Genomic DNA, 26,007 nt, shown 5'->3' with positions numbered 1-26,007 from the left:
TGTATTTTGTGAGAGCGGGGATCACCATGCAAAATGAGAACAACGCTGATGTGAAGGAGTTGCTGACACTTGAAGTTAAGTAAATATATTTTTCCATTTAAACCCTGTGCACAGTGGTGGGCTTAGGGCTCCTTTTATCAAGGCACGCTACGGGGGTTAGCACGTCGGACATTTCATCACGTGCTAACCCCCGTGGCAGCCTAAAATCCTAACGCCTCATCAATGGAGGCATTAGGTACTAGCGTGGCAGGCAGTTTAACACGCGGTGTTCCGTGCGTTAAACCGCTACCGCGCCTTTGTAAAAGGACCCCTTAGTCCCTATTAGAAACTTGCATTATTTTGTGGAGTTTTTTTACACCAATTATAAGAAGCGAGTGGCTTGAAATCACTGTTGATTGCCATCTCTGATATATAGCTTGATGCTTTTTTTTCTCCACGTTATTGATAAATGCTCCTTTCATGCGCTGGCTAGCAATACCTAAATTATTTATGATATTTAAACATCTCTGTTATATCTTCCCTCTCCTACCGTTCTTCCTAAATTAAGTACGTCTTGAATTTCTGGGATTCACTCCTTTCAGAGGTTGTTAAGGTTTATTATTATTATTGGCTACCTTCTATCAAGCCGCATTAGGGTTCATTATTGTTGGCCGCTGTGGTTGAAACTCTGACACTCAGAATTCCTATGAGTATCGGAGCTTTTACCACAGCAGCCAGAAATAAAAAATACCCTAACATGGCTTGATAAAAGGGGCCCCACTAGCAAGACATTGTATTGCTAAAAAACATGAATTTTTCTCACTAAAAGCTATCATTATAGAAGTGGTAAAACCTGATAGCAGAGGTGGTAATTTCCGTCGGATACTTGCCCAGCATGAACAGCGCTGGATTAACCGGCTGGATACATTGTATCCGCACGGTTTAAATAAACAAATTGAGTGGCAACATTTTTATTAAATCTAATTGTGCTATGCTCTACAATGTTTTCCAAATACAAGATCGGGTTAAAGAATAGAATGGATAGCTATGCTCCAATGAAAGTTGAGATTGAGACTGACGTCAGTACGCTGCCAAGTTTTTTAAACTGAGGCTGTCGCCATTTTGTGGTTATACTAAGACTGCTGCTAAACGAGATAGAATAGTAAGTAAAATTTCATGAAGATATAAGTTCTAAATATAAGTATTGTAATCTAACAATCTGTTGTTCTATTTACAGCGGCTTGTTTCGTTTATATTTGGCCCTGATGCAGTGGGTTTGAACTGCTACCCACGAAACGTTGGCCACGTTGGCTTTCTTTGAAATACAAGCGCTGATAAAAAAGCTAAGTGACCTCTGAATAGCACTCATTATACATTTTGCTATATATCATTGAAAAAAAGATAAAGTTTCGACATGGTAGTCTTTCTATAGCTGAAATAGTGCAAATATACGTAAAAATGAGAGTGTGTTAAGACATTAGACATATATGAAAAACTTTTTAGTGTGAGATTATAAAAAAAAGAAAATTTACATAAAAAATAAATTAGAGATTAAATTATTAGAAGTTGTCTAAATAACTAAATTTGAATAAATTGGATATTTTATAATAAATATACGGGAGTATGGCCAATGATTGGAGAAAAAGGAGCGAAAACAAACTACGCTGAATACTCCAGTCATTGACTACGACTACGTGTAGGCTCCGTTACTGAGGCCGACTCCTGTATAAATAGGATAGTATTTGCATGTGAATATAAGTGGGAAGTGAGTGTTTTATATGATTTTGATAAAAGGGGGCCATTATAAAGAACCATTGAATTCCAGACATTGAAAAGGTGTTTTAAATTAGACCCTCCCCTTCATATTTACTTATTCATGAAATATTGGCAGACAGATAAGAGAAAACCTACTTAGTAGCATGTAATATAAAACATTAAGCTCAATGACCATTGTGACTGGATGTGTCTTTAATGGCAAACATATAATTCCAACCAGGTTTCTTATGTTGCTGGTAAGAGCTCAGGAATTTTCAACACTGAAAAAGACATGGTATCTATATTTCAAAAAGGTTGAAAAAATTATTTAATTTTTCTTAACACACTGGTCCTACTTTGTAACATATGAGATCTGTTTAGCTGCCTTTTTTGTTGTTTATATTGTATTTTAGGGGATTTTAGCAGTGTCACTCACCTCATTAGAGTGGATTAAGCCATAATGCTGAGAAGGATGAAAGGTGAAAAGCAAAGAGCAAAGGATTGGCAAGCACAGAGAGTTGCATGTGTCATTTGAGTGCTAACACCATTATTGACTGGAGGCCCATGTGGTTCACACTTTTCAATTACTGGCTCTTGGAAAGGTAGTCCTTAATTGCACGGGCTGATGTCTGGGCACCAAATGTCAGGGGAACATCCCTAACCTTTGTCACTGCTTCTTGATGTTTGACTCAAGAATTTTCAAAGACAAAGGGCCACAGCCTGCAGCCTCAAGAAGAAAGCAAAAATATGCCATTTGAAAAAATCTTTCTTTTGGCTGCTTGTCTGTCTATAGCCAAAAATCTTAATAAACTGTAACAAATTGTGCCTGCATATATTTATTAAGGATATAATATACAATTACATGGTAACATGCTATTGATATTAGTAAAAATACACTACTATCTCATTGAAAAGGTTCTTAACCAAAATCACATAACACAACTGTCTCTATATCAGTGTTCTACAACCTTTTTACACCTATTAACTGGCAGAAATAAAATAATTATTTTGTGGACCAGCAAACTACTAATACTAAAATAAAAAACCCTGTCTCCGACCCGTCCCTGCGAGCTCAGTCCCTGCAATCCATCTGATCCCATCCGCACAAGCCTCAAATAGTTATGATTTTATATTGAACGTATTTTATTAAAGTATAAAAAGAAACAATATTCTGTACAATTGTCATTTTATAAATACAAATAATACAGAGCAAGGATCAACAAAACCCCTGTCTCCCCTCCCCTTCACATATATCCCCTCTACTATCAAAAAAACTGAATAAGCCAAATTATTACAGAATGCTACATAGAATTATCATGCTAACAAAATACCGCAGTCACACATGACAGGAATAGTGTTAGGGGAGTGCAACTAGAGCAACTGGCCCCTGGTCAGAGAGAGCCCTAAGCCAGCTAGAAGCTAAAGAAGCACTACCTGGGTTTTGCAGTCCCCAGCTCTAGCAGGATACATATTTTAAATCTGATATATTCTAGTCACAAAATAGAAATAAAATTATTTTTTTCTACCTTTTGTTGTTTCTGGTTTCTGTTTTCATCTTCTTTTCACTCTCTTCCTTCCAGCGTCTGCCCTCTCTGTCTCTTCAATCCAGCTTTTGCCCCTTTCATTCACTGTCTGCCCTCTCCTCTTTCCATATGGTATCTGCCTTCTTTCTATGCTCCTATCCCCTTTCCATCCAGCCTGCACCCCCTCACTCCTTATTACATGATTCATTCCAGCTTCACTGCTCTTTTTATTTTTATTTTTCCTACAGCAGATCTAGCATCTTTCCCCCTCTCTCCTTATTTCTCTGCAGACCCCCTTCCCAGCATCAATCTCTCTCTACTTTCTCATTCTCTCCCCTTTCCCTCATCTGATCTCTCCATTCCACCCTGACATCTTCCCCTCCTCTAATCTCCTGCTGTTTCCTTCCTTATTTTCTCCTCCCCTATCTAGCAGCATCTCTCCTTCTCCCTCCAGGTCCAGTAGCAGCTCTCTCTTTATTTTCCCTTGTCCAGCAGCTTCCCAGCTTCCAACAGTGGCTTCCTCCCCTTCCCTCTGCTCCCCTCTCGGTAGCTCTTAGTACTTGCCTGCTGCAGCGCAGTGATTCACTTAGGCAGCTTTGGGCCCTTTGATGGATCGCACTGCCTCTGAGGAAAGAGGAAGTTGCATAATCAGAGGCGAGCCACATAAGAACATAAGAACATAAGAAGCGCCATCTCCGGATCAGACCTTTGGTCCATCAAGTCCGGCGATCCGCACACGCGGAGGCCCTGCCAGGTATACACCTGGCTTATTTTATAGCCAACCATATCTTTATATGCCTGTCTCAAGGAGATATGCATCTAGTTTGCTTTTGAAGCCTAGGACTGTCGATTCCGCAATAATCTCCCCTGGGAGAGTATTCCAGATGTCAACCACTCTCTGTGTGAAGCAGAACTTCCTGATATTAGTCCTGAACTTGTCCCCCCTTAGCTTCATTCCATGTCCTCTTGTCCGTGTCAAATTGGACAATGTAAATAATCTTCTCTGCTCTATTTTGTCGATTCCTTTCAGTATTTTGAAGGTCTCGATCATATCCCCACGCAGTCTCCTTTTCTCAAGGGAGAACAATCCCAGTGTTTTAAGTCGATCTTCATATTCCAGTTTCTCCATACCCTTCACTAGTTTAGTTGCTCGTCTCTGCACCCTCTCCAGCAGTTTTATATCTTTCTTTAGGTAGGGAGACCAATGTTGGATGCAGTATTCCAAGTGGGGTCTGACCATTGCCACAACTCAGCAAAAGCCCCAAGGCTGCCTAAGTGAATCGCTGCGCTGCTGCAGGCAAGAACTGAATTTGGCTCCCCTGATCGTGCTGATCTGCAGAAATTTCCTGCCGTGATGCTTCATATTAGCTATGCTGTATTTGCTCATTGCTGATGTAGAGTTAAACATGTATGTATAAGTATTGTTTTCTTTTTCTGTATTGTTGCCTATAATTCCAATAAAAAGACGAACTAAAAAAAAAAAATTATGGGGGACAAGACATATTTTTTTTAAACTCACCCATGTAATTGAGGGAGAAAAAGAAGAAAGATCAATCACTAGCAAACAATTTTTCACCCAGCCTATTCCAGCTTGCCTGGGTCTCGTGGACTACTGCAATATCCTTTATCTACCATGCCCCACAAACATGATCAAAAAACTTCAAACTGTTCAGAACACAGCCCTTAGACTAATTTACTCACTCGGAAAATTTGACCACATCACCAATGCCTACCTAGACTCACACTGGCTACCGATTCGAGCCAGAATTCAATTCAAACTATACTGTCTACTCTTCAAAGTAATTAACGGTACTGCACCCACCTACCTAAATGACCGCCTAAACCGTAACCTTCCAACCAGAACAAGAAGAACACTGACATCATTCACATACCCACCACTCAAGGGTACTCACCGCAAAAAGCTTTATGATAGCCTCCTGGCAACACATGCTGCAAAACTCGAACCTTCCATCACCAGATTGTTAACCACAACATCAGACCTCAAGACATTCCGTAAAGAAATCAAAACACTGCTGTTCAAAAAGCATATACAATCTACCTAACCTCCCTCACCCCATCCCCCAAGAAACCAAAACACTGCCGTCCAAAACATCTTCCGATGTTATTAAGTCTTTACTATCATTCTGTTATTAAGTCTCTATCCTCAAACTGTATTCTCTATTGTCATGTATCATCCTGGAAATGTCCAGTTCTCTTCTTATGTAATCCGCTTTGAACCGCAAGGTACAAGCGGAATAAAAATCACTAATGTAAAGTTTATTTTATAGCTTGAAAGAGAAGTGTTAGATATTGTAAAACTGAAACTATTTTAGTTCATGGATGTGCAAAATTTCAGAAAATTTTAAATAGAGACTGAAGCTCTTTACTTTTTGTTAGAAACAGACAGATCAAAATTGAAACCTGATGCTCATCACATTTTTTAAACATCAATCATGGTGTTGTGGTTCTGCTTGAATATTGACTGGGACCTGCATAAGTGGATCTGTTTGTCTGTTTTTTCAAACCCTCCCCATGAGTAAGGAGGGTTCAGGAGCAGGGCTGATCTCTGTAGGAGAGGAGATAGTTCCGGAGAGGGGGATAATCTTTATGGGAGTGTTTGGGAGTGGAGTTGGACTATTTGGAGGGCAGAGGGAAGGGAGCACATTTTTGACCACTATAGTTTATTAAATTTGATATATTGCATAAACTAAAATAGTTCAAAGTAGTTTACAATAAAATAATAACCATATTGCAATTGATAAACAATCCATTAAGATAGGATAGAACAAAAAAGACATATACAAAACAGCAGACAATAAACCTCGGATTACAATCATATCTACCTCAAAGGCACCTTCAGGAAAGCCCCCAACTCACCCAGCTACGTAAGTTGAACTTTCTGAATGCTTACAAAATAGGTATTTCAGCACAGATTTAAATTTCTGCAGGGAATCCTATATCCTAACAAAATTAGACAAGGCATTCCACATAGTAGGGACAAGCCAAAAGAAAACACTCTGGCAGGTAGACATCTACCAGGCATGACCACCAAGAGGCAATGAAAATTTCAGTTCTAGCTAGGATCTTAGAGATCTGGCCAGAATGTGAAAAATAAGCAGCACTGGCAACTGTGTGAAATGCCTTATTATTATTTTTTTAATATATTCAATTTTCTATACCATTCTCCCAGGGGAGCTCAGAACGGTTTACATGAATTTATTCAGGTACTTGAGAATTTTTTCCCTATCTGTCCCAGCAGGCTCACAATCTATCTTATGTACCGACACCAAAAATAAATTTGAACCTATAATAGATAGGGAGTCAAAGGAAATGCATAAGGAGAGGTGTATCTTGATCATATCTTCAGCTACCTCTTACCAACCAAATAGTCATGTTTTGTCAAGTCTATAACAGTGTTTCTCAACACATGGTATGCGTACCCTTGGGGGTACGCTGGCCGCTTGTTGGGTATACACGGCCAGGCCATTTCCACTGCCGGGGGATCTCTCCCTGCCCGTTCCCTGCTGAAGCCGCTGTCAGGGATCCCTCCCTGCCTCTCTGCGAGATAGCACCGAGTAGGTGAGTGGGAATCAGATCAGAGGAGCATATAGTGGGTTTGGAGAATGAGAGAAAATGTGTGGTTTCCTCCTCAGTGATCTCAGAGAACGAGGAGAAGGTAGCAGATGTTGAGGAGAGTTTAGTAGAAGGGGCAGATGGAAGGAGTGGAGGAGTAAGCAGCCTAGTTGAGAGCTCAAGGTGAATCTTCTGAATCTTATTGTAGAAGAACTTTGCCATTGGAGAGAAATTGAAGGGGGGATAGGCGGTGAGGTTGCTTTGAGTAGGGAGTTTAGTGTGGTAAAGAGACGGCAAGGATTGGAGTGAAGAGAAGTGGTTAAGTGGATATAGTATTCTTGTTTGGCCAGCAAGAAGGCAGACTGGAATGATGTCAGCATGAATTTGAAGTATTTGAAGTGTATGAAATCAGTGGGCACATGGGATTTAAGCCAGAGACGTTCAGCTTAATGGGCACATGAGTGCAGGTAGCGGATGTGGAGGGTGAGCCAGGGCTGGGGTCTGGCATGCCTAACAGGACATGAGATTGGAGGAGCAATGGTATCTAGAGCACAGGAGAGAATAGTATTGTATGAGAGGACGGCTTCAATGATAGTATTTTGTGATATAGTAGTTGAGGAGAGGGATGAGATAGCAGTGGAGTGCTCTGGGGTCAATAGCCTGAAAGTTCCTGAATGTGTTGGTGGTGATTGGATCTAGGGGGTAGGATGATGAATAGTGAATATTTACAGGTGATGGTCAGAGAGGAGAAGGGTGACATTGCAGAATTTGGTGATAGAACAGTTGGAGGATAGAATTAGGTCTAGGAAATGTCCTTTCTGGTGTGTAGGAGTGGTGGAGCACAGCAGGAGGTTGTATGAGGATGTTAGAGCAAGGAACTTAGAGGCGAAGGAGTCATAGGGGTCATCGACATGGATATTAAAGTCACCAAGGATGATAAAAGGGGATGAGAGCTCGAGGAAGGAGGAGAGCTAGGAGTCAAAGTCTGTGAGGAAGGAAGAGTTGGACGTATCGGTGGTTCGGTAGATGACTGCTACTTGGAGTGGTAGAGAAGCAAAACAATGGATGGAATGGACTTCAGAGGAGGAAGAACATTAAGATAGTGGTGGGAGAAAGGGTTGAAAACTGCAAGAGGGTGAGAGAATTAGCCCCATGCCTCCTCCTTGACCAACCAGGTGAGGTGTATGGGAGAAAAGGTAGCCTCCATGACATAGGGCATCAGCTGAGGTACAGTCATCAGGGAAGATCCAAGTCTCTGTTAGTGCGAGCAAGTGGAGAGATCGAGAGATGAAGAGGTCATGTATGGAGGCAAGCTTATTGGGAACGGAGCAGGTATTCCATAAGGCACAAGAAGTCAGGGAGGAGAGGAATAGAAATAAGGTTGATGATGTTGCAGGTTGGCCTGTAGGAGTAAGGTGAACCATAAGAGTAGGGTTGGGAGTTAGTTGGGGGGGACCAGGATTGGGGTTGATGTCTCCAGTGGAAAACAAGAGAAGGAAGAAGAAGCTATGGGTGAGGGGGCACCTGCTGCTTTGACGTGGGTGACGTGCACAGAAGAAGAGAGGGGATGACTGAATGAGAAGGAGAAAGTATAGGATCTTTAAATCTTTAGTTTCTAACCCCTTATACCCCCTCAAACTCTAACAGCCTTTATTGAATTAGAACCACTGCTCACTGCTGAACTAGCGCTAAATCACCTAACCTCTCATAAAGGTTAAGACTATAAAGGTTGGTTTACTATAAACTATAGTAATAAAAATAGTGGAGGCAGATAACTAGGAAGCTGAATGATGAAGTGGTTACAGATTTTCTGTTTAACCTTGATAGGATTACACCTGTTTAAGGCAGTTGTAGTCGACAGGTCATATAGCAACAACTCATAAACCTACTCCCCTCTACTCACCACCTTAGCCAGCAGTTTCCCTTCTAACTGTACTACTACTATTAATTATTTCTATAGCGCTATCAGACGCACCTGGCATCCTGTTTGTCTTGATTATTTAGATTGTAAGCTCATTTCAGCAGGGACTGTCTCCTTTGTGACTCTGTACAGAGCTGCGTACATCTGCTATTACTCCAGAAATAATTAATAGTAGTACAACACAGCTTTTAACAAGAATAAAATATAGAACAGAGTACATTGACTCAAAGGTCGATATTGTGCCAGATATAATCAGGAATACACATCTAACCTTGATAATAATAAGCTAGAAATACTGGGCATCTTTCTGGACTCCTACCTAAACTTTGAAACCCAAATAGATTCCTTGGTAAAAAGAAAAACAAGCAATTAGACCTGTCTTAAGTCAGATTAGCTTTAGGAAAATTGTTCAAGCAGCTCTACTCCTTTACTTAGATTACTGCAACTCTCTGTACTCTGGTATCTCTGAGAAAGGAAATAGAAAGGGAATGGGACTTTTATACCACTTTTTTGTGGTTACATGTTCAAAGTGGTTTATATATATATACATGTACTTATTGTGTAAGAATACAAAAGACTGCAACAACTCCATAATATGTCAGCCAGATTAATCTTTTGGTTAAATCACTATGAGAGGGCAAGCCCACTATTGAGAGAGCTACACTGGTTCCCAATAAAGAAAAGAACTCAGTTTAAGATTGCTTGTATGGTCCATGAGGCCATGTATGGAGAAAACTCACAGGGACTAATATCTGACATTAAAGTAATCTGTTCATTCAACAACTTCAAAACAATACAAAGCTTTAATCTGACTTTACCTGCTCCCCATCAAGTTCATCAGAAAATACTGTTCGAGACCACCTTCGAATTTCAGGGCCCCCCAAACCTGGAACAACCTGCCATTGCATTTACAACAGACTTCATCCTAAAGCCATTTCATGAAAATGTTAAAAAACATATCTTTTCTCTCTGTCATTCATGATCACCATCCAATTGTAAATCCAGAATCTTACTATACAGTGAGGAGCAAAAGTTTGTGAACGCCACTATTCTGTGCAAATTTTAGTGCAAGAAACACTCAGAGGTACAAACAAACAATCCAAGAAACATTTTTTAATGAAGTACACGCACAAAAATGTTGACTAGTCCAAAATTAATACAAATAAGCAAAGTTTGTGACTGTTAAAGCCTTTTTTCAGTATTTTGAGTGTTGTCCTTTATTATCGAGTACAGCTTGGATTCGGGCAGGCATCGAATGACATAGCTGCTGGCAGTATTCCAGTGTGATCTGAGTTTTCCACACCTGTTTTATTTTGTTCTCCAGATCTTCTAGTGATGTTGGATTCATGTCAACCACAGCTCTCTTCATTATCACCCATGCATTCTCGATTGGATTGAGATCGGGAGAGTTTCCAGGCCATGGAGCCAATAAATGATATCCAGATGATGCTATCCATGCTTTAACTGCTTTAGTTAAATGGCATGGTGTTCCATCATGCTGAAAATGATTGGAACCATGTATGGACATGAATACTGGTAACTTGTTTTTATAAACCTGCAGGTAAACTGGTCCCATCATGGTTGTGTTTCTAGGCATCATCCAGATTCCAGCTTGTCCATGTGCCAAAATTGCACCCCAAGCCATCACTTTTTCACACTGCTTTACTGTAAGCACCATATATTTTGCAATGTACCTTTGTTTTGCAGGTCTCCAAACCCTCCCAGTGTAATTCTTAAATTGAGTGAAGGTGGCTTCATCACTAAACATCACTTTCTCTCAATCTGCAGACTTCCAGATTCTGTATTTAATGCACAACTGAAGAAGATTGGCAATGCTCTTGGCAGACAAAGAAGGTTTTTTTGCTGGATGACATGACTTCAGACCACCATCAAACAATCTGCGACAAATTGTCCATCTGCTCAGGTTCTGAAGGTGAGATGGTAAGTGAGAACGGAGTCGGGTGGCATTAAAAAGAGGAGATAACTTTGCAGTCATTACAATTTTACGATTATGCCAGCTGGTTGATGCACGAGGACAACCACTCCGTTGTCTGGAACGAAAGGATCCAATATCTTTCACACGTTCAAACATAGCATGCACTACTCCAAGTGAAATTTTCAATGATGATGCAATTCTGCAATATGAGAGACCTTCATTTCATAAAGCAGTAACCTGTGCCCGGGTTTCAGGACTGAGTTCTGCTCCATTTTTGGCATATTTCTGCAAAAAAAAAAAAACTAACTAAAATATAATAAATTTTAAAAGAAAACACATTTGTATCCAAAAACATCAGAAATCTCAATTAATATTGGCTGGAAATACAATTACTGTGCGTTTGGTTACAGTTCATAGTTATTTAATAAGTAATTATTAGAAATAAAAATTAATAGAGAAATTATTAGTAAATACCACAAAATATTATTAGTTATGTATATAAGCAACACAGGCAAACTCCACAGTTTCTTCAGTAGGCGCTCATGGGGTACCTTGTCGAAGGCTTTTTGGAAATCCAGATATACGATGTCTATGGGGTCACCTTGGTCCAATTGTTTGCTTATCCCCTCAAAGAAATGCAGTAGATTCATTTGGCATGATCGTCCTTTACAGAAACCATGCTGGCTTGTTCTCATCAGATTATTTTTTTCTATATGCTCATTGATAACTTCCCTGATCAGTGATTCGACCATCTTCCCCGGAACTGAGGTCAAGCTCACCGGTCTATAGTTCCTCGGGACGTCTCTCGAACCTTTTATGAAGATCGGTGTAACATTCGCTATCCTCCAGTCCTTCGGGATTACCCCTGTTCTCAAGGATAGGTTGCAAATATGCCACAGTAACTCCGCCATTTCATCTCTGAGCTCTTTCAGTATTCTCGGGTGAATCCCGTCTGGGCCCGGAGATTTGTCAGTTTTTAATCTATCTGCCTGAGAACGTCTTCGAGGCTTACTTCCATGCATGATAATTTTCCCTCTTGATCCCCCTTGAAGATTTTTTCTGGTTCCGGCACGTTGGATATGTCTTCTTTCGTAAAGACCGATGAGAAGAACTTGTTTAGTCTATCAGCCACCTCTTTTTCCTCTTTTACCACTCCCTTCCTGTCTCCCTCATCCAGAGGTCCCACCTCCTCCCTCGCTGGCTGCTTCCCTTTCACATATCGGAAAAATGGTTTAAAGTCTCTTGCTTCCTTGGCTAGTCTCTCCTCGTATTCTTTCTTGGCTTTCTGACCACTCGGTGACATTCTTTCTGATGCTTCCTGTGCTCTTTCCAATTTCCTTCAGTTTTGTCCTTTTTCCACTTCCGAAATGATTTTTTCTTGTCTCCTATCACTTTCTTTACTTCATTGATTATTCATGCCGGGTCTTTAGTCTGATTCTTTTTACATCGTTACATTTCTCCACATTGAAGCTCATCTGCCATCTTTTTGCCCACTCACTCAGTTTGTTCAGGTCACTCTGCAGTTCTTTGCATTCCTCAATAGTTCTGACTCTGCTGGAGAATTTTGTGTCATCCGCGAACTTGATAACTTTGCACTTCATCCCCGTTGTCCTTTTTCCACTTCCAAAATGATTTTTTCTTGTCTCCTATCACTTTCTTTACTTCATTAATTATTCATGCCGGGTCTTTAGTCTGATTCTTTTTACATCCTTACATTTCTCCACATTGAAGCTAAATCTGGGTATATACAGGTTTTGCGCCTTGTTTACCGTGTCCTTGAATAGGGACCAAGCTTGCTCCACAGTCTGAGCTTCCTTGGAGCTGTTTCTGAGCTTCTTCCTCACCATTTGTCTCATGGCATTATAGTTCCCTTTCTTGAAGTTAAACATTGTTGCCTTGGTTCTCTTTCCCTTTGGTAATCCTACTTCCACTTGGAACAGAATCATGTTGTGGTCACTGTTTCCTAATGGTCCCATTACTTCCACTCCTTTTGCAGGTCCTTTCAGCCCGTTGAGGATCAGATCCAGAATTGCTGACCCTCTCGCTGGTGCCCTGACAAGTTGTTCCATGAAGCAGTCCTGAACGGCTTCCAGGAACTCCATTTCCTTTGTACATTTTGAATTTCCAAGACACCAGTTATCCCGGGATAGTTGAAATCTCCCATAACTATGGTGAGAGCGTTCTTGCATTCCCTCTTTAGCTCGGCTACCATTTCTGTGTCCCATGCTTCAGTTTGCCCAGGTGGACGGTAGAACAGTCCCATCTTTATCTTGGATCCGTTTCTTCCCGGTATTTTAACCCACAATGACTCCAGTTGGTCATTTGCCGCTGCTGTGCCCACACTGGTCAAGTGAATGGTGCCCCTTATGTATAATGCTATTCCTCCTCCTTTCTGATAAGTCCTGTCTTTTTGGTAGAATTTGTACCCTGGCAGTACTATGTCCCATTTGTTTTCCTTGTTCCACCATGTTTCCGTGATCCCTATGATATCTAGGCTCTCACTATTTGCCATGACTTCTAATTCCCCCATTTTGTTCTTTAGGCTCCTCGCATTAGTGTACATGCAGTTCAAGTCCTGGCATTTTCCCTTCCTCGCTATTTTCCCTTGCGCTTCATTCCTCTTTCCGTCCCCTTCCTGACCTCCCTTATAGGTCATGGTGAGCCCCCCCAACCACCTCCAAAATCCCCTAGACCCACTTATCTACCACCCTAATAGCCCTTATGGCTGCAGGAGCCACTTATATGCCAGTAAAAAAGGGTTTTGGGGGTGTATAGGGGGAGTTCACATGTTTAAGTATCAATGAAGTGATTACAGGGGTTTATGGGCATGGGTCCTCCTCTCTATGAGTCCCTAACCCACCCTCAAGATGGCTTAAGCCGCCTCTGTGCTGGACGACTAGGCTTTCCTATGCCAGGCTCTACGAGTAAGTCTAAACCGGCCCACGTCCCGCCCAGCTCCTGCCCTCGATACTCTTCCTGAACTGCCCAGTTTAGCTTTTGTCATTCAGCGGCACTATGAAGGCCTAGGTCATTTAGAAATATGTCCAAAACCCGTTTTTATTATCGGCACTTGGACATATTTTGACAATGTTCGTCCAAGTGCCGACAGGCCGGTTTTTGGACGTATTTCTCTTTCAATTATGAGCCCCTTAGTTTCCTTAGCACACTTGCTAGATCTATAACTTCTGACTGGGTGTTCACAAACTTTTGATCCCCACTGTAATTATGATGGAACTCCATCATATCTTATTGTAATCCACCATGAATCCTTGTAGAAATTTGCGAGATATAGTTAAGAAATTATATGGTATGATTATACCTGACAGTCCTTCAGCAATATTATTTACATAAATGTTAAAAAGAACAGGCCCAAGAACTGAACCTTGAAGCACACCACTGGTTACATTACTTTTCTCGGAGCAATTTCTATTTACCACTACCTTGTCACCTTCCACTCAATCCAGTTTGTCACTTTGGGGCCCATCCCAAGGCCACACAGTTTATTTATTAGATACCTGTGTGGAACACTGTCAAAAGCTTTGCTAAAATCTAAATACACAATATCTAGCGCACTCCCTCTATCCAATTCTCTGATCACTCAGTCAAAGAAATTGATCAGATTTCTCTAAGACCTACCTCTAGTAAATCCATGTTGCCTCAGGATTCATTGGATTCCAGAAACATCACTATTCTCTGTTTTAAAAGTGTTTTCATTAATTTATTTACCACAGAAGTCAGACTTACTGGCTTGTAGTTCCTTATTTCTTCCTTACTGTACTTCCACTTTTGTGGAGAAGGACCATATCCGCCCTTCTCCAGTCCTCTGGTACCACTCCCGATTCTAGAGAGGCATTAAAAATGTTATCCAGCAGAGATGCTAGAACTTTCCTTAGTTATTTCAATACCCTCTGATGGGACATGGTTATACCAGGATACAACTTACTCCATCGTGACAGGGATAGCAAATCAGGAGGAGGAATAGCTCTATACATAAGGGAAGACATTAAGGTTACTAAAATCACAGACATCAAATATAAAGGGGAATCCCTTTGGGTGAACCTTGCCAGGGGCATTAATAAATGCCTGTATCTTGGTGTTGTATATAGGCCACCAAGGCAAGGGGATGATGTGGACAACGGACTAATCGAAGACATTGAGAATATCACACTGCATGGGGACACAGTGCTGGTGGGAGACTTCAATATGCCCGATGTGGACTGGGACAAACTTACCGCTACAAACAGTGGCAGCAAGAGGCTACTAGACTCCATGAATGGAGCAAGCCTCAAGCAGTTGGTACTAGAACCCACCAAGGATCGGGCAATCCTGGACCTGTTACTCACCAACGGAGACAGCGTCACAGAAATAGTGGTGAGAGAAACCTTGGGTTCCAGCGACCAGCTGAAGAAAGGAGCCACTAGATCAAATACATCAACTAAGGTCCTTAACTTTAAAAGAACCGATTTTCAAAGCATGGGAGACTATGTTCACAAAAAACTCCAAGAGCAATACACATCAGACAGTGTTGAGGTACTATGGTCGACCCTGAAATCAACCCTACATGAAGCAACCAACATATATGTAAAAACCGTGAGCAAGCGGCGCAGAATAATTAAACCACAGTGGTTCTCCGAGGAGATTTCAGAACTAGTAAAGCAAAAGAAAAAAGCTTTCGTGACCTACAAACTGTCACAACTACCGGAAGCAAAAGAAACCTATATGTTGAAAGCTAGGAAAGTTAAAACATCAGTCAGGGAGGCCAAACTCCGGATGAAAGTACGTCAGCGACAGGAAGAAGAACACAAGCGGCATCGGACGCATAAAAAAACCCGACGGTAACTTTGCAGACTCGGATGCAGACAAAGCAGAACTGCTAAATAACTACTTCTGCTCAGTATTCACTTGTGAAGCACCGGGATCTGGACCTCAGCTACAGACAATGGGGAGCTTGAAGGATCCATTCCAGGACTTTGAATTTACCTTGGGCAGTGTCTACCAAGAACTGACAAAATTAAAGATCAATAAAGCTTTGGGTCCGGATAATTTACACCCCAGAGTGCTTCAAGAATTGAGGGATGTCCTGGCGGAGCCGTTAGCCGAGATTTTCAATTTATCCCTTAGCAAGGGAAGAGTTCCCTTGGACTTGAAATCGCCAACCATATTCCTCTTCACAAAAAGGGATGCAGGTCAGAGGCTGAGAATTACAGACCAGGAAGTCTCACTTCAATAGTGTGTAAACTAATGGAGACAATGATCAAAAACAGATTAGACACGTTTCTGGATGAGGAAAAATTAAGGGACCCCCACCAACATGGTTTTACAAAAGGAAGGTCTTGTCAATCCAACTTGATAAGCTTCTTTGACTAGATAACAAAAAAGCTGGATGAGGGAGAGTCCCTTGACATCGTGTCCTTGGACTTTAGCAAAGCTTTTGATAGTGTTCCGCACCGCAGGTTATTGAACAAGATGAAAGCGATGGGACTAGGAGGAACGTTGACTGCATGGGTAGAAGACTGGCTTAGCGATAGACTTCAAAGGGTGATGGTAAACGGTACTCTCTCAAAATCGTCAAAAGTGAGCAGTGGAGTGCCGCAGGTCTCGGACTTGGGCCCAATATCTTTGTAAGGGATGTGACTCAAGAACATCAAGGCAAAATTGCGTTATTTGCCGACGATGCTAAACTATGCAACATTGTGGGCAGGGCAACTGAATCTTACAGTGCAACCATGCAAAACACTATGGAACAAGACCTACTTTTGCTAGAACAATGGTCCAGTACTTGGCAACTAAACTTTAATACAAATAAATGTAAGGTGATGCATCTTGGCAGTGGGAATCCTTGCACTACATACAATACACTCTAAATGGAGAATATTTAACAAAAACTGAAGTAGAAAGGGACTTGGGAGTAATCATTCGTGAAGACATGAAGGCTGCAAATCAGGTGGAGAAAGCCTCAACAAAGGCTAGACAAATGCTTGGCTGCATCAGAAGAAGCTTTATCAGCCGAAAACCCAAAGTTATATTGCCATTATACAGATCCATGGTGAGACCGCATCTGGAGTACTGTGTCCAGTTTTGGAGGCCACATTACCAAAAGGATGTGAAGAGATTTGAGTCAGTTCAGAGAATGGCCACAAGGATGGTCTCAGGACTTAAAGATCTTTTGTATGAAGAGCGTCTGAGCAGTCTGCTCGAGGAGCGCAGAGAAAGGGGAGACATGATAGAAACATAACGGGCCACATCGAGGAGAAGGAGGAAATCTTCACTCTTACGGGTCCCACGGTAACAAGAGGACATCCGCTAAAACTTAGGGGGGGGAGATTTCATGGGGACATCAGGAAATACTTTTTTACCGAAAGGGTGATTGATATATGGAATGGTCTTCCACGTCAGGTAGTCGAGGCTAGTAGCATGCTCGACTTCAAGAGATGATGGGACAAACAATGTGGGGTCGCTACAGAGGTATAATAGAGGATAGTTTCTTGAGGGTGGAAGGGATCATGACTGGGCAGACTTGTTGGGCCGTCGTCCCTTTTCTGCCATCATATTCTATGTTTCTATCCAGCCCCCTCATTTTAGTTTAGTTTAGCTACCTCCTCATGAACACAATCCTCTGAAAATTGATCAGGGTCTACCACTCCTCCATCCCTATTTGCATTTGTCTTCTGTGGTCCTGCTCCCAGAACTTCAGCTGTGAACACATAACAGAAATATTTATAAAGCATTTCAGTCTTATCTTTATCAGCTTCTACACATCTCTCCCCTTCACCATTGAGTCTCACAATGTGACCTTTGCACTTCTTCCTATCAATAATATATCTTAAAAGTGCCTTGTCCCCCCCATTTTATTATAGGCTATTTTTTCTTCCATTTGCATCTTTGATTTCCTGACTACTCGACCAGCCTAGCTTAACTTTTCCAGATATTTTTGCCTTTCTGTGATCTTATGTAGTTAATGAAAGCTAACCTCTTTCCTTACCTTCTCAGTTACTACATTTGAGAAACAATGTGTCCTTCTTTTCCACTTTTACTTACTTTCCTTACAAAATGGTTTGTTGCCCTTACAATAGCTCCTTTCAGTTTTGCCTACTGCTTTCCTATTTCTTCCAGATCTTCCCATCAAGACAACAATTCCTTGATATAATCTTCCATATAAACAAAGTTAATTTTTTAAAAGTCTAGAACCTTTACTTTTAAATAAGCCCTCTCTGCACCTGTCTTAATATTAAACCACAGTGATTGCTGGATCCCAGATGATCACCCACAGTAACATCAGAAACACTTCCCCATTTGTAAGTACTATGTTCAGTATGGCTCCATATCATGTGGGTTCCATTACCAACCTTACTTCTACAAGACCCCACAATAGGGATACCCCAATTAACATCTGGCTTGTTAAAATCCCCTTATTAGTAATATTTCCCTTTTTACAGCTACATTCTGAATGTCTAATATTAAATCTCTGTCTACTTCTTCTGTATGTGAAGAAGGCCTGTATATCATTCAAAAAATGGAAAAAGGACAAAACAGAGGAGAAACAAAAGGAACACAAAAAACACCAAAAGGAGTGTCATCGAGTGGTAAGGAAAGCAAAAAAAGAATATGAAGAGAGACTGGCAGGGGAAGCAACAAACTTCAAATCATTATTCAGATACGTTAAGGGGAAGCAACCAGCAAGGGAGGAAGTGGGACCCTTGGATGATGGGGACAGAAAGGGAGTGGTAAAAGAGAAAAAGGAGATAGCTGACAGGCTAAATAAGTTCTTCACGTCAGTTTTCACGAGGGAGGACACAACCAACATTCCGGAGCCCGAGGAGATCGTAAAAGGAGAGCAGGATGAAAATCTGGTCCAGCTAGAGGTGAGCAAGGTGGATGTCCTCAGGCAGATAGACAGGCTAAAGAGCGACAAATCACCAGGTCCGGATGGCATTCACCCAAGGGTACTCAAGTAACTAAGAAACGAAATAGCTGAGCCACTTCGACAAATATGAAACCTATCCCTAAAAACTGGAGAGATTCCGGAAGACTGGAAAATAGCAAATGTCACGCCCATCTTCAAGAAAGGCTCAAGGGGAGACCCAGGAAACTACAGGCCGGTGAGCTTGACCTCGGTCCCGGGAAAGATGATGGAAGCACTGATTAAAGACAGCATCTGGGAACACATCGACAACTATGGGCAGCTAAAGTCGAGCCAGCATGGCTTCTGCAAGGGCAGGTCATGCCTCACGAACTTATTATACTTCTTTGAGGGGGTAACCAGCCAGGTGGATAAAGGGGAATCCATAGATATCATTTACCTTGACTTCCAAAAAGCCTTCGACAAGGTGCCACACGAAAGACTACTAAGGAAGCTATGGAACCATGGGGTGCAAGGGGAGGTCCACCGATGGATCAAAAACTGGCTGGCGGACAGGAAACAGAGGGTTGGAGTAAAGGGACATTACTCAGACTGGCAATGGGTCACGAGCGGAGTTCCACAGGGGTCGGTGCTGGGACCGCTCCTATTCAATATATTCATTAACGACCTGGAGGCAGGAACAAAATGCGAGGTTATTAAATTTGCGGATGACACCAAACTATATCGCAAGGTCAATAACATGGAGGACTGCGAAGATCTCCAAAAAGATCTGACAACACTGGAAAAATGGGCCAAAAAGTGGCAAATGAGTTTCAACATAGGGAAATGCAAGGTCATGCATTTAGGGAAAAAAAACCCTATGTTCACTTACAAAATGGGGGGATCAGCGCTAGGGGTGAGCGACCTTGAAAGAGACCTGGGAGTGATGGTAGACACAACATTGAAGGCGTCGGCGCAGTGTGCTATGGCCTCAAGGAAAGCAAACAGAATGTTGGGTATCATTAAGAAGGGTATCACGACCAGGACAAAGGAAGTCATCCTGCCACTGTATCGTGCTATGGTGCGCCCGCACCTGGAGTACTGTGTTCAGTTCTGGTCGCCGTACCTCAAGAAGGACATGGAGGTACTTGAGAGGATCCAGAGAAGAGCAACTAAGCTAATAAAGGGCATGGAGGACCTCTCATATACTGACAGACTGAAAAAGCTAGGGCTTTTCTCCCTGAAAAAGCGGAGACTTAGAGGAGACATGATAGAAACCTTCAAGATCATGAAGGGCATAGAAAAAAATAGACAGGGACAGATTTTTCAAATTAAGGGGATCAATAAGTACAAGGGGGCACTCAGAGAAATTGAAAGGGGAGAGGTTTAGAACAAACGCCAGGAAGTTCTTTTTCACACAGAGGGTGGTGGATACATGGAACTTGCTACCAGAGGATGTGATAAACAGGAGCACGCTACAGGGGTTCAAAGAAGCTTTGGATAGGTACTTGGAAGACAAAGGGATTGAGGGGTACAGATAAGAGTAAAGGTAGATTATAGGGATGGGATTAGAGGTAGGTTACAAAATTAATCAGGGACCACTGTTCAGGCACTAGGCCTGATGGGCCGCCGCGGGAGCGGACCGCTGAGCAAGATGGACCTCTGGTCTGACTCAGCGGGGGCAATTTCTTATGTTCTTATGTTCTTATATCACACCAATATAAGTACATTTTCCATTCCCTCTTTCCAGATTGACCTACAGTGCCTCTTCCTTTCCCTACAATTGTGTGACTTTAATATGATCTTTAACATATAACACCACTCACTCTCCTTTTCTTCCTAAACAGATTATAGCCTGGTGTAACTATATCCTAGTCATGGTTTTTCAATGAACCATGTCTCTGTGATCACCACTAAATCCAACTCATCTTCTTCCATCACAACCTCTAGATCCAGAATATTGTTTCCCATACTTTGAACATAAGTATATAGTGCTTTTAGGACATAGCCCCCTTTTCCCATTTGTGTAGAGATATTTAATGGTTCACTTACCTGACGGCTTATACTCACTTGGGGGCTTTGATCACCCTGCCCCAATGATTCTAGTTTAAAGCTCTCTTCAGTAGGTTAGCCAGTGTGTTAACTGAAGACACTTCTTCATTTCCTTGATAGATGCACATCATCCCTGCTCAACAGCCCTTGAAAAATCATCCCATAGTCCAGGAAGTTGAAACGCACAGCCATGCATTCATCTCCAGGATGTGAGCTCCTCTGCCCTAGCCTTTACTCATGACAGGGAGGATTAACAAGAATACCACCTGTGCACCTGACTGCTTCACCTTCTCTACCAGAGCCACAACAGTCACTTTATATATATTTATAGGGGTAGCAAGATCCATCGGGGTCCTCCAACGGAGCATGGGAGCACTGCTCTGCCCTTCCCCGAACCAGCAGGGGATCCTGCTAAAAGGACACAGTGCCCACACCAATACCAGCACTCCATCGGGGCCCTTCAACGGAGTGTGGGAGCACTGCTCCACCCCTCCCCAAACCAGCAGGGGATCCTGCTATAAGGACACAGTGCCCGCACCGATACCAGCACTCCATCGGGACCCTCCAACGGAGCATGGGAGCACTGCTCCACCCCTCCCCAAACCAGCAGGGGATCCTGATAAAAGGACACAGCGCCAACGGAGCACTGCCGTTCAGCGCGCCTTAGTGAGCGCCTTTGTGAAACGCCCTTGTGAAACGACGGATTTGCAGCACCCACAAGATTATAACTGCACCTAGACCTCCTGATCTCCCGGCAGTTCCTGTCGCTCACTGCTGGACTTGTCTTCACCTCGATCCTGCTGCATGCAACTCCGGCTCTGAACCCTACAGAACCTCTGCAAGGCAGGTAACTCCGGCCCGGCCACTGCATAATTGTATATTTAGTACAAAGAGCCTCACAAATCTACAAGGCAGGCAATTTGCTGTATGGCCATCGCATAAGTGTATAATTGTACAACTGACTCTGGCAAAGAGCCTCAAGTAACCCCTTTACGGCAGATAACTTGCTGTCTGAGTATTGTACAATTGTATAACCTGTATATTCTGTACAGTCTAGCTTGTAGTTTATAACTCACAGGTAACTTACTAGCTGGCTATTGTACAATTGTATATTCCGTTTATTTCCCCAATATTTCCCCATCCACCATAGCCTGAGCATACTACTTCTCGCCTTATACTTAATCGGTTTAAGAAGTAAGGCATCCGCCCTGCCTTACCTACTCCCATTCCCCACCTGCTACTCGTCAGTACGTAGCTTCAAGCCCAAACCCCCAATAGCTCAATACAAGATTCCCCATGATTACCCAGATTCTAGCCCTTCAGCAATCCCAGTCCTTACAACATGCTGCAGACCTTCCAGACCGTACTTCAAAAAAGACTGAGTACTAAAAAACTTAGCTTCCTCCCATCCCTCCCCCAAAGTCCCATTATGTCATTCTATCCTCAGAGGATCCTACCTAAATATAAGATCTATGAGGAACAAATCCCAACTAATTTATGACTGGCTAACTGACAACAATCCTGACTTCGTCCTACTAACAGAGACTTGGCTACTCTCGGATGATGACATTATCATCCAAGAATGCCTCCCCCCTAATTTCAAAATCCTATCCTTAGCAAGAGAAAGAGGCAGGGGTGGAGGACTGGCGGTAATCTTTAAAGACAACTTAAACGGCTCCATTCTAAGCTCTAATTCCTCCGTTAACTTGGAAATCTTATCTCTAAAGCTACATTCAGAACTTCTAGCTGACTCCCTAACAATCACTCTAGCCTATATCCCTTCCCCAAAAATGGACCTCAGCTAAAGAAGAATTCTTCGAATTCCTGTTAACCAATTCGCTAACAGGTCCTTATAACCTCTTATGAGGAGATATAAACTTACACCTAGAGCAATCAGATCATCCAGAGACTACAGAATTCTGGTCCTTTCTAGCTTCACTAGGCTTTCCTAACTCACCCCCAGTAACAACTCACAAGAAAGGCCACCAACTGGACATGGTAACGCTGTCCTCAATAAACTCGATAAATCCCACTATTCGTTGGAAATCAGAAACCTGGTCTGATTCACTATGGTCAGAGCATAAAATATGTAACTTCGAATTTGAATGGCAATGGAAAACAACCTAGGCCACAATGAAAGTTAAGAACAGATCCACCTAATTTCACACCAGCAGAGGCAAGATTAACCCCATAGAATTCTGGTCTCACTACGATATTATTCACAACCAAGACGAAGATATTAATCAATTCATGAGTTCCTGGATCCATACCAGCACCCGCATTCTAAACGAAATGGCCCCACTGAAAAAAAGAAGGATAAGACCTAGAAACCTAACAGGCTGGTTTGACCTAGAGCTCCTAGAGATAGAGAGTTAAGAAGGTTAGAAAGGAAATGGGCAAAATCAGGAACTCCAGAGACTAGAGACACCTGGCGCCAAACGCTAAAAAGCTATAAAAACTTAACCAAAGAAAAGAAAAAAAACCTTCTATGCCCACAAAATAGGTAATATTTTCATAAACAGCAGCAAGCTGTTTAAACTAGTCAATGACCTGTACGATACTCAATCCTGCACGAATCCGGTAGAAGAATCCACAGTTACAGTAGACAACCTAGCCGATTTTTTCAACTCAAAAATAAAAAAATTAAGAAACGCTTTATCAAGCCCGCAAGACTCCCACTGGAACTACGCCATCTCCCATGACCTAGATGCCTCTAAAACCAACATGAGTTGGTCCAACATCAAGGAGAATGACTGGCAAACATTCAATAAGTTCTACAACAAGTACGGCAAATCATATTGCAGATTGGACCCCTGTCCCCCAAATGTGATGAAAGCGGCCCCTATCAATTTTAAAGCCAAACTACTAGACCGGGTCAACCTACAACTATCCATTAGCAAGTTTCCAGTAGACTTGGGTCAAATTGTAATAACTCCTATTAAAAAGAAAACCAAAGAAACATCCAATAACATATCCAATTTTAGACCTGTTGCAAACATCCTTCCTGCTGCTAAATTAATGGAAGGGCTGGTAAATGCTGAACTAAATACCTATCTAGACAAATTCAACTTACTGCAGAATAACCAATCCGGTTTCAGACCCGGCTTCAGCACCAAAACCATTATGGCCTCACTCCTAAACCACCTACATTCCCTTCTCAGTCAAGGCACCAGTGCCATGATTCTGCAACTGGAACTAAGTTGCGCCTTTGACCTAGTAGATCACACCATCTTAATGAACTGTATAGAATCCCTAGGCATCACAGGAAATGCTTACAACTGGTTCCAGGGATTCCTCGAGTACAGATCCTATCAGGTATTCAAAGAAGACAAACTTTCCTTCAGCTGGGATAACAACTTCGAGTTACCCCAGCGCTCCCTGCTGTCTCCAACCCTATTCAACATCTAACTTATCACATTGGGTCACCTGCTACAAAGCCTAAGCTCAATTTTCACATTTACACTGACGACATTACAGTAGTGCTACCACTAACCTGTCTGTCGTCAGACTTCATTAATTTCTTAACCAACACCCTAAATCAAATAGTGCTTTGGATGACGGCCTTCAAACTAAAACTTAACACAGAAAAAACAAAATTTTTCTTGGCATCCCCCAACAAAAAGATAAAAGACAACACGATTCACATGAATGACCGAGAATACGAAATTGACCAAACCATAAAAATACTAAGAGTTATCCTTGACAAACACCTAACCCTGGAAAAGCATACAGATCTAATGTTCAAAAAAAGTACATCAGTCCTATGGAAGCTCCGCACCATTAAAAAATTATTCGATGAATCGTCCTTTCGATTACTAGTTCAATCATCCATCTTGAGTACACTAGATTACTGTAACATTATATATCTAGGAGCTTATAAAAAGACACTTAACAAGCTGAACATTGCGGTCCGGTTTAAAAAAAATGGGAACATGTCACCCCATACTTCCAGATACTCCACTGGTTGCCGGTGGAATCTAGAATACTCTTCAAGTTCACCTGCATTAGCTACAAAGCTGTCTTTGGGATGCTACCATCTTACCTCGCCTCTCAATTCATCCTCAACAGCTCTAATAAGAGCTCTCACAGAATAAATCTCTTTAACTACCCATCCCTGAAATCATGCCATTACAAAAAGTTCCTTGACAGAATGTTATCATTCCAGGCAGCCAAACTGAACACATGGCTCGTAAAACCCATACTCGATGCCACTTCATACGCCGACTTCAGAAAATCTCTGAAGACCCGTCTGTTTAATAAATTCTAATCCCATTTCATGCCCAATCCCCCTCAGCTATCCTCTTCCCAATCCCCAAATCTCTAGACCTTAGACTAACTCATGTTTTTTCCCATTTTGTAATGATGTTCCAACCCAAATTGTTTTCCCCTTGTATCTTAATCTTTGACTATATACATCTTTTAGATTCAAACCAACTTGGTTCTCTTCCATTTGTAATTGTATCCCAGTTCGACTTGTTTTTTCCTTACATCTCATTCTCTGACTGTATGTATCTTGTTGTAAACCGCTTTGAACTTATGGTATAGCGGTATATAAGAAATAAAATTATTATTATTATTATCATCAGTGCCAACATGGATGAGCAGCACTGGATAATAAACATTAGGCTTAATGAGTCTCTGCAAGCTCTCTGTAACATCTTGGATTTTGGCATCCAGCAGGCAGCATACCTCCTAGGACCATGTTTGATCTGCAGATGGATGCCTCTGTCTGTACCCTTCATAAGGGAACCACAAACCACCATAAAAGAGACCCTTAGACTTTCATATTGCATGGACATCCAAATCCCAATTCTACAAAGGCAGGATATGAATGTATAACATTTCAATTTGTCCATATGTCAAGGTAGTGTGATCTGGGCATGTTTTGGGTGGGATTACAGAAGGAGAACGGACATCCAAGCCTGAAAAAGGAGATCTTATTCAGGTCTCGTATTTGTCACATCTAGGTTACAGAAAGGTGTTCTGATTGAGCAGTTATCCATGGGAGGGATCAAGGTATAAAGAGAAACAAAAGAGGCAACCTTGGTGCTCAATCTTTTTATTCATTCAAGACCTGACACATATGTGTTTTGGTCATATGGCCTGCCTCAGGGGTCTTATAGTGAAACAATCTAAATGTAAATAAATGAATGGTGGTTTGAAAGGATGACCTTTAAAAGCTAATCAGCTGTGCTTGAGAGCAATGCCGTATCTCTACTAAACAGTCTACCATTAAAGTTATTCCATCTAGCCCACATCATGAGAGGAAGGTATTCACCACAGCAAATAAAATAATAACATACTTACCCCACCCTTTTACAAGCCACACTATCAATTGCCACATGGCAAAAGCCCCAAAGCTCTTTAAATCACTATTGGCTTCGGGGCAGTTACCGTAGTGGCCCAATAACACTAATTTCTTAAATTC

General features: G+C 41.9%; 2 long non-coding RNA genes across 2 annotated transcripts in view; both read left to right on the top strand.

Annotated features, from left to right (window-relative positions):
• Nucleotides 1–317: 317 nt before the first annotated feature.
• LOC117353623 lies at nucleotides 318–1,501 on the top strand. The gene is made up of 2 exons (XR_004537991.1): nucleotides 318–1,141; nucleotides 1,217–1,501. It is a non-coding gene; the product is annotated as an uncharacterized LOC117353623 (long non-coding RNA).
• A 3,923-nt stretch (nucleotides 1,502–5,424) lies between these two features.
• LOC117353622 overlaps nucleotides 5,425–26,007 on the top strand; it is a 54,939-nt gene continuing 34,356 nt past the window's right edge. Inside the window, exons 1-2 of the long non-coding RNA XR_004537990.1 lie at nucleotides 5,425–10,418; nucleotides 10,540–10,692. This is a non-coding gene — a long non-coding RNA (uncharacterized LOC117353622). The remainder of the gene's footprint in view (nucleotides 10,419–10,539; nucleotides 10,693–26,007) is intronic.

The sequence above is a fragment of the Geotrypetes seraphini genome, chromosome 2 (genome assembly GCF_902459505.1).
Source record: "Geotrypetes seraphini chromosome 2, aGeoSer1.1, whole genome shotgun sequence".
NCBI lineage: Eukaryota > Metazoa > Chordata > Amphibia > Gymnophiona > Dermophiidae > Geotrypetes > Geotrypetes seraphini.
This window is presented reverse-complemented; position numbering and strand designations above follow the sequence as displayed.